Source organism: Ailuropoda melanoleuca, chromosome 2 (genome assembly GCF_002007445.2).
Source record: "Ailuropoda melanoleuca isolate Jingjing chromosome 2, ASM200744v2, whole genome shotgun sequence".
In the NCBI taxonomy this organism is placed as follows: domain Eukaryota; kingdom Metazoa; phylum Chordata; class Mammalia; order Carnivora; family Ursidae; genus Ailuropoda; species Ailuropoda melanoleuca.
Window position 1 is genome coordinate 13,099,998 of NC_048219.1, and position 10,345 is coordinate 13,110,342.

At 38.1% G+C, this 10,345-nt stretch overlaps 1 pseudogene; it reads right to left on the reverse strand.

The window, feature by feature from the left end:
* Positions 1-5,338: 5,338 nt before the first annotated feature.
* On the reverse strand, positions 5,339-6,227 carry LOC100484087 (annotated as a pseudogene).
* Between the last annotated feature and the right edge of the window lie 4,118 nt (positions 6,228-10,345).

A 10,345-nucleotide genomic window follows, 5' to 3' on the forward strand; every position in this document is an offset into this window, starting at 1 on the left:
AGAAGATACTAGAGAATCCCTTTCTGGAGAAATAAAATCTAACCAGTGGAAATCAAAAAGGCTGTTAATGAGGTGCAATCAAAAATGGAGGCTCTAACTGCTAGGATAAATGAGGCAGAAGAGAGAATTAGTGATATAGAAGCCCAAATGATGGAGAATAAAGAAGCGAGAAAAAGATAACTACTGGATCACAAGGGGAAAAGTCAAGAGATAAGTGATACCGTAAAATGAAACAATATTAGAATAATTGGACCCCAGAAGAAGAGAGAGGGGAGCAGAAGGTATATTGGAGCAAATTATAGTGGAGAACTTCCCTAATTTGGGGAAGGAAACAGGCATCAAAATCCAGGCGGCATAGAGAACCCCCCCCTCAAAATCAATAAAAATAGGTCAACACCCCAACATCTAATAGTAAAACTTACAGGGGCGCCTGGGTAGCGCAGTCGTTAAGCGTCTGCCTTCGGCTCAGGGCGTGATCCCAGCGTTATGGGATCGAGTCCCACATCAGGCTCCTCCGCTGGAAGCCTGCTTCTTCCTCTCCCACTCCTGCTTGTGTTCCCTCTCTCGCTGGCTGTCTCTGTCAAATAAATAAATAAAATCTTTAAAAAAAAATCCTTTAATAGTAAAACTTACAAATCTCAGAGACAAAGAGAAAATCCTGAAAGCAGCTCGGGACAAGAGGTATGTAGCCTACAATGGTAGAAACATTAGATTGGCAGCAGACTTATCCACAGAGACCTGGCAGGTCAGAAAGGACTGGCATAATATATTCAGGGCACTAAATGAGAAAAATATGCAGCCAAGAATACTATATCCAGCTAGGGTCATTGAAAATAGAAAGAGAGATAAAAACCTTCCCGGTAAAAGCCATCTATGAAAAACCCATGGTGAGTATCATTCTCAATGGGGAAAAACTGAGAGCTTCTCCCGTAAGGTTAGGAACACAGCAGGGATGTCCACTAGCACCACTGCTATTCAACATAGTACTAGAAGTCCTAGCCTCAGCTTAATCAAACAACAAAAAGAAATAAAAGGCATCCAAACTGGCAAAGAAGAAGTCAAACTCTCACTCTTTGTGGATGATATGATACTTTATCTGGAAAACCCACAAGACTCCACCCCAAAACTGCTAGAACTCATACAGGAATTCATTAAAGTGGCAGAATATAAAATCAATGCACAGAAAACAGTTGCATTTCTATACACCAACAACAAGACAGAAAAAAGAGAAATTAAGGAGTCGATCCCATTTACAATTGCACCCAAAAGCATAAGATGCCTAGGAATAAATCTAACCAAAGAGGCAAAGGATCTGTACTCAGAAAACTATAGAATACTAGTGAAAGAAATTGAGGAAGACACAAAGAAATGGAAAAACGTTCCATGCTCATGGATTGGAAGAACAAATATTGTGAAAATGTCTATGCTAGAGCAATATACACATTTAATGCAGTCCCTATCAAAATACCATCAACTTTTTTCATGGAAATGGAACAAATAATCCTAAAATTTGTATGGAACCTGGGGGGGGGGGAAGACCCCAAATAGAGGAATGTTGAAAAAGAGAAGCAAAGCTGGTGGCATCATAATTCTGGACTTCAAGCTCTATTACAAAGCTGTAATCATCAAGAGAGTGTGGTACGGGCACAAAAACAGACACATAGATCAATGGAACAGAATAGAGAACCTGGAAATGGACCCTCAACTCTATGGTCAACTAATCTTTGACAAAGCAGGAAAGAATGTCCAATGGAAAAAAGACAGTCTGTTCAACAAATGGTGTTGGGCAAATTGGACAACCACATGCAGAAGAATGAAACTGGACCATTTCCTTACACCACACACAAAAATAGACTCAAAATGGTTGAAAGACCTAAATGTGAGACAGGAATCCATCAAAATCCTTGAGGAGAACACAAGCAGCAACCCCTTTGACCTCAGCCGCAGCAACTTCTTCCTAGACACATCACCAAAGGCAAGGGAAGCAAGGGCAAAAATGAACTATTGGGACTTCATCAAGACAAAAAGCTTTCAGGGCACCTGCGTGGCTCAGTCGGTTGGGTGTCTGCCTTTGAACTCAGGTCATTATCGCAGGGTCCTGGGATCGAGCCCTGCACCAGGCTCCCTGCTCTCCCTGCTCGAGTGGGGAGCCTGCATCTTCCTATCCTACTCCCCCTGCTTGTGCTGTCTCTCTCTGTCAAATAAATAAATAAAATCTTAAAAAAAAAAAGATAAAAAGCTTTTGCACAGCAAAGGAAATAGTCAACAAAACCAAAAGACAACCGACAGAATGGGAGAAGATATTTGCACATGACGTATCAGATAAAGGGCTAGTATCCAAAATCTATAAAGAAGTTATCAAACTCAATACCCAAGAACAACTAATCCAATCTAGAAATGTTCAGGAGACATGAGTAGACATTTCTGTAAAGAAGACATCCAAATGGCCAACATATGAAAAAGTGCTCAACATCACTCAGCATCAGGGAAATACAAATCAAAACCACAGTGACATACCACCTCACACCAGTCAGAATGGCTAAAATTAACAATTTGGGAAGTGACATGTTGGTGAGGATGTGGAGAAAAGGGAACCTTCCTACACTGTTGGGAATGTAAGCTGGTGCAGCCACTCTGAAAAACAGTATGGCAGTTCCTCAAAAAGTTGAAAATGGAGATACCTTACCACCCAGCAATTGCACTACTGGGTATTTACCCCAAAGATACAAATGTAGTGATCTGAAGGGGCACGTGCACCCCAATGTTTATAGTAGCAGTGCCCACAATAGCCAAACTATGGAAAGAGCCCAGATGTCCATCGACAGATGAATGGATAAAGATGTGGTATATACACACACGCACACACACACACACACACACTGGAATATTAGCCATCATTAAGAATGAAATCTTGCCATTTGCAACNCCCAGATGTCCATCGACAGATGAATGGATAAAGATGTGGTATATACACACACGCACACACACACACACACACTGGAATATTAGCCATCATTAAGAATGAAATCTTGCCATTTGCAACGACGTGGATGGAACTAGAGTGTATTATGCTAAGCGAAATAAGTCAGAGAAAGATAATTATCATATGATCTCACTGATATGTGAAATTTGAGAAACAAGGCTGAGGATCATAGGAGAGGAGAGGAAAAAATGAGACAAGATGAAACCAGAGAGGGAGACAAACCATAAGAGACTCTAAATCTCAGGGAACAAACTGAGGGTTGCTGGAAAGGAGGGGGGTTGGAGGGGTGGGTGGCTGGGTGATGGACATTGGGGAGAATATGTGTTATGGTGAACACTGTGAATTGTGTAAGATTGATGAATCACACACCTGCACCCCTGAAACAAATAATACATTGTATGTTAATTAAAAAAATAAAAACAAACAAACAAATAAATAAATATCATCGGGAGGTAACCAGCAAAACCCAAATCCTGGGAGACAGTACAGGATAAGCAGAAGTTTAACAAAAACTTACAAGGAAAAAGTAAGATATGACAAAAGATTCTACAGCTTAAAAGAGAAGTAGGAGTCATGTCAACAAATTGCAGTATGTGAAACTTGTTTGGATCCCACTTTAAACAAATATGAACACTGGATATTTGATAATATTAAAGAATTGTTAATTACGAGTGTATAAAGAGTGACATTGTGCTTATGCGTTTTTTTAAAAAGTCACTGCCTCTTAGTGGATGAAATTCTATGAAACTTGGGACTTTAAAATACTTTGGTGGAGGAAGAGGAGTATCTGAGGGTTGAGATGAAACAAAATTGGCCATGATTTCATGGTTGTTGAATCTAGGTGATATGTACCTAGGGACTCATCGTATTATTGCTCAACTTTTGTATGTTAAGTTTTCTATAAAGGAAAATGTTTTAAATGATGAACTATTACCCATTGGAGTTTATGCCAGGAATGTAAAGGTGTTTCAATATTAGGAAACTTATTAATGAAAAACAACAAAATAATACATCAAGTTAAGAGAGTAATATCAATAAATACTTTTAAATTATTTAGAGGGCATTAGCATTTGTACCTGATTTTATTTTACTTTTATTTTATTTCATTTTACTTTACTTTTTAAAGTAGGCTTCACACCCAGCATGGAGCCCAGTGTGGGGCTTGAACTCAAGACCTGAGCTGAGGTCAAGAGTCAGACATTTGACTGACTGAGCCAGCCAGGTGCCCCTTGTACCTGATTTTAAAACATAGGTAAAATTAGAATAAAAAGTTATTTCTTTAACAAAATATGGGTGGTATTAGCATTAATATATATGTATAGACCTAGCCAATAATTAAAATATTAAGAGCACTGCTCCCCAAAATATCAGAAATCTGCCAGCTATCAATCTTTTGTAATATTTTTAAATTAGACTATATTTAGGTAATTGTACATTCATATTAAGTTGTGGGAAATAATAGAGATCACACATATCTTCCACCCAGTTTTCCCCATGGTAACATTTTGCATAACTATAATACAGTGTCACGATGGGAAATCAAACATTGATACAATCTGTCTTATTTAGGTGTACCAGTTTTACATGTACTTGTGTGTTTGCAGTATTATCATGTAGAGATGCTTGTAGTCACCACCATAATCAAGATACAAAACAGTTCCTTCAATACAGCAATCCTGTATGACATACTTTAATAAATACATCCCCCTTCCACTCTGCCTAGCCATTGACAACTACTAATCTATTAACCATCTCTATAATTTTGTCATTTCAAAAATGATTGTAATCATATAGTATGTAGCCTTTGGGGTTGGCTTTTTTATTTGGCATAATACCCTTAAAATCTGTCCAAGTTACTTTGTGTATCAACAGTTTGTTCCTGTTTTCCCTGAGTAGCATTATTAATGTACCACAGTTTGTTTAACAATCCATGCATTGAAGGATATTTGGATTTTTTCCTGTTTTGGATTATTAGAAATAAAGCCACTAAGAATATTTGTATACATGTTTTTGTGTGAGCATAAGTTTCCTTTTTTTTTTTTGCAAGTTTAATAAATCACATGATGTTTTATGGGATTTCTACATCAGGTTGTGTTTTAAAAGAAGTTACATATGTGTGATATGAAGAGAATGATGTGCAGTCAATATGAATCTTGTTCAGTCTCTCTTCCGTGGACTTTCTCACCTTCCTGCTTAGCAATAAAAGTTATCTTTAGTCTTATATAAACATTCTTTACAATTTCCCTCTTAACACAAAATTAGTCTATAAATAGCACTAGGCATTTCGTAAATAATTCATAGGCCAATAAGTTCAATTGTGCAGTTGTGAAATGTAATGTGAAAGAGTTTGAAACCTTAAGACTGAGTGATGTGCAGTGTTTCCAACATGTCTTTGACTGCGTTAAGAGAGTATTTGGTTTCCTTCTTCGACCTGCAAATTGATAGGCTCTGTTTATTTGTCTAGCTGCCCAACTAGCATATTTCATGTTGTCCTTTTTTGTTTTTGCACTTGCTTTTGGATTAGAAGCAATATGACTTGCCAACATGTAAAGCCCAAACAAAGCTCTCATATTTCTGTTGTTGAGTTTCAGTGCCTGTGCAAAATGCTTTCTTGAAAGTTCGAGGTTTCCAGGTCCATCTTGGGTATATTTAACTTCAGCATACTGCTGACAGTGTAAGTGGTCATGTGGATTGGCCGTCATTAGCTCCTCTGCTCTAGCAAAGTCACGTTCATTGATACAAAGTTCTGCACGTTAATGTCAGGCTTGTTGGTCCCCAACAAATTGTTCCAGTACTCATTCAGTTCCAGAATGGCCTCCACATTTTTCCCCTGGGCTTTCAAACGGCAAGCTTAGGCTTTCTTGCAGCATTGTTAGTAGGATCTTCTTGTAAAATTCTATCATATAGTTGTATAGCATTATCATATCTTTCCGTGGCTTCAAATCTCATGCCGGTTAGTCTCTTGACTGTAACTGCCAGGCAACTGTCTTCTCAACTCCTGAAGACAAAACAATGCCAAGTCATCTTGACCATAGGGCTGCAATCATCACTTGCTCATATATGATCCAAATATCATCTCCAAGCTTAGAAGCATATTCATTAATTAATTCTTCTCCAACTTCCACAGTTTGCTCACTGTTCCATGAGTTTTCTTCTCTCCATTTTCTCGTTTTATCTCACATTTCTTCCCAAGTGACACCATTTCTTCCCAAGTGACATCGTAAAGCTCTGAGACCTTCACCATCTTCTGAGAACCTGGAGGCAGGGAATAAGTTTTCATCTTCTAGTCTAAATGCCCAAGAGTACAATTGCTGTGTTGTATGGTAATTACATGATCAGTTTTATAAGAAACAGCCAGACTTGGGGCTCCTGGGTGGCTCAGTTGGTTAAGCATCTGCCTTTAGCTCAGGTCATGATCTCAGGTCCTGCAATCGAGCCCCACATCTGACTCCCAGAAGGGAATCTGCTTCTCCCTCTACCCCTCCCCTCTGCTTGTGATCTCTCTCATGCTGTCTCGCTTGTTCACTTGCACTTAAATAAATAAAATTTAAATAAATAAATAAAAAGAAACTGCCAAACTTTTCCAGAGTGACTATACCATTTTATAGTCCCATCAGCAGTGTATGAGTGATCTAGTTTCTCTGCATCCTCAGCAGCATTTGGTGTTGTCACAACTTTGTGTTTTAGCCATTCTGATAGATGTTTAGTTCTAAGTCATTTTAATTTGCATATCCCTGAGGGTAATGATGTTGAAAATATTTGCATGTCGGTATTTGTCATCTTTGTATTTTCTTTGATGAAATGTCTGTTCATTCTTTTGCCTGTTTTCAAATTTGATTGTTTTTATTTTTGAGCTCTGAGAATTCTTTATATATGCTACATATTAGTCCTTAATTTTTCCATTTACGGATTGTGCTTTTGGTGTCACAACTAAGTGCTCTTTACCAGGCCATAGATCCCAAAGATTTTCTCCTGTGTTTTTGTTTATAAAAGTTTTATACTTTTACATTTTGCATTTAAGGTTATGAAATATTTTGAATTAATATTTGTATTTAGGTCAGAATTCTTTTTTTTTCCCTCTTATGGATATCCAGTTGTTTCAGCATCATTTTTTGGAAGGCTATCCTTCCTCCATTGAACTTCTTTTACATCTTTGTCAAAAAAATTCAGGCACAGCAAACTAGAAATAGAAGGGAACTTCCTTACATGACAAAAAGCACTTATTAAAACACACACACACACACACACACAGAGCTAACATTACACTCAATGGAAAGCTTAAAAGTGTTGCCCTTAAGTACAGAAGCACAATGAGAGTGCCCACTTTCACCACTGCTACTCAAGATTGTACTAGGAGTCCTAGACAGAGCAATTAGGCAAAGGTGGGAGGAGGAAGGAAGGAACATGAAAGAAAAAGGAAGAGAGGGCGAGGGACAGAGGAAGGAAGGGGGAGGGAGAGAGAGAAAAATCCATTTTATGTTTGAGAAATTGTAGATGGTACTGTTTTTCTTTTTTTTTTAAGATTTTATTTATTTGACAGAGAGACAGCCAGCGAGAGAGAGGACACAAGCAGGGGGAGTGGGAGAGGAAGAGCCAGGCTCCCAGCAGAACAGGGAGCCCAATGCAGGGCTCGATCCCAATCATGACCTGAGCCGAAGGCAGACACTTAAAGACTGAGCCACCCAGGCGCCCCTTTTTTTCATTTTGGTTCCATATTTTCATTGTTCATATAAAGAAATACTATTGGGTTTTGTGTGTTTATTTTATACCCTCAAACTTACTGAACTCACTTTGTTCTAGGAAGTTTTCTTGGTAAAAATCTCTTGAGATTTTGTCGTCTGCAAATAAGGACAGTTTTTTTTTCATTTCTAACTGGTATGCCGTTTCTTTCTTTTTCATTTTATTCTGGAGGTATAAACTTTTAAATTGTAGACAGTATTATCAAATAAGAGCACAAAAATATTTATTGAGCATACCTAATATGTGCCAGATAGCTACTGGGAATATATCCTTGAAAAGAATAAAATCCCACCTCACATGGAGCTTGCATTCAAGTGGGAGGTGATAAACTATAACTAACCAAACAGGTCAAATATATAGTGACTTTGAAAGTGTCAGATAATGTGTAGAAAAGAAGAAGATTTACTGGAGTCGTGTCTTTGAGAGGAGAGGTATCTAGTTCACAAATGGAGGTGTTGGCCTTAGCTAGAAATATGGAAGTTCATCTGTTAGAAGAAAAGGAATACACAGGTGCAGGTGTAGGTTGGTCAGGAGATATGACTGTAGAAGCTCATGGAACTTCTTTTCTGAGTCCTTCTGTTTTCTCAGTGAAATAGGAAGCAAGGTTATCTGCTGAAAATGAAGACAAAAGAAAAGGCATTAGATATTTGAAGAAAGAGGATATGACTTGAAGTAGAATTTTAATAGATTAAAGAAAAAGTGTGTGATTGCTGGGCAGCAAAGAGGGATCCATAGAGATCAATAAACAGAATTTAAAGAGAGCAGTCAGTAGGTATGGATTAGCTGGAGAATTGAATTGGAGATGATTTTGATTTTTGCCAAATGAGTTCAATTACTCAAAAGTGGGGCAGAGGAATTAGGACATTTGCAATTCCAACTTACAATTATCAGTATTAAGTACCATTTTATTTATTTATTTATTTATTTATTTATTTATTTATTTAAGATTTAATTACTTCAGAGAGAGCACACAAGAATGCTGTGGTCATGGGAGGGGCAGGAGAGAGAGAATCTGAAGCAGACTCCCCACTGAGCATGGAGCCCAACATGGGCCTCGATCTCAGGACCCCAAGATCATGACCTGAGCCAAATTCAAGAGTCAGCCACTTAACCGACTGAGCCACCCAGGCACCCCTTAAGTACCATTTTAATGTGTGCTACTTATCATCTACTAGGAACAGTAGTAAAAGAGAAAAATAAAAAGTAAGTTTTTTATTTACATGATTTCGTCCATTCTTACATTATTCTTAGGAAACGGTGTTGACTCTTGAGTCTACTCCCTGTTTACACAGACCAGATTTTCTAGGAAGATGGGAAGGGAAGTGAGCAAGCTGGAAGTGGTTTTCTAGATTATTTTAAATGTAAATGGTTTAAACTCTCCAACAGAAAGAGATTGGTAGAATGACTTTTTCTTTTTAATACATTTTTATAAAAGATTTGTTTATTTATTTTTGAGAGAGAGAGCACAAGTGGGAGGGGGAGAGGAAGAGTGAATCCCAAACAGACTCTGTTCTGAGTGTGGAGCCAACATGGGGCTCAGTCTCACGACCCTGAGATCACAGCCTGAGCTGAAACCAAGAGTTAGTTGCTTCACCAACTGTGGAACCCAGGTGCCCCAGAATGGCTTTTTTTTTTAGATTTTATTTATTTATTTATTTGAGTGAGAGAGTAAGCAGGGGGACGAGCAGAGGGAGAGAGACAAGCAGACTCCACACTGAGCACAGAGCCCAATGTGACTCTGAGACCATGACCTGAGCCAAAATCAAGAGTTGGATGCTTAACTGACTGAGCCGCCTAGGTGCCCTGGCAGAATAGCTTTTTTAAAAATACACAACAATACGCTGTCTAAAATAACTTATTCTAGATTCAAAGACATGAGTTGAAATTGAAAAAATGGAAAAATATATTCTATGCAAATAGCAACAAAAACAGAACAGTGGTGGCTATACAATATCAGACTGAATAGAATTTACATGAAAAAGTTTACAAGAGGGGCATCTGGCTGGCTCAGTCAGTGGAGCATGTGACTCTTGATCTAAGGCATCATGAGTTCAAGCCCTACATTGGGTATAGAGCTTACTTTAAAAAATAAATAAATACAAATTAAACATTTTTAAATTAAAAAAGGTTATAAGAGACAAGTACATATATTAATGGAAATGTCAAATACAGCAGAAGATATAACAACTGTAAACATTTATGCACATAATGACAACATAAAAATATTTATGAACCAAAAATTGACAAAATTAAAGGGAGAAATGGTTCTACAATAACTGGTGCGAACTTCAGTATCCTACTCTCCATAATGGATGGAACAACCACACAGAAGATAAGAAATAGAGGATTTGAACAACACAATAAGTCAGAACTATATTTAATAGACATACACCTTTACCCATCAACAAAATACACATTTTTCTTTTTTTTTTTTAAGATTTTATCTATTTATTTGACAGAAATAGAGAGAGCCAGCGAGAGAGGGAACACAAGCAGGGGGAGTGGGAGAGGAAGAAGCAGGCTCATAGCGGAGGAGCCTGATGTGGGGCTCGATCCCATAACGCTGGGATCATGCCCTGAGCCGAAGGCAGACGCTTAACAGCTGTGCCACCCAGGCGCCCC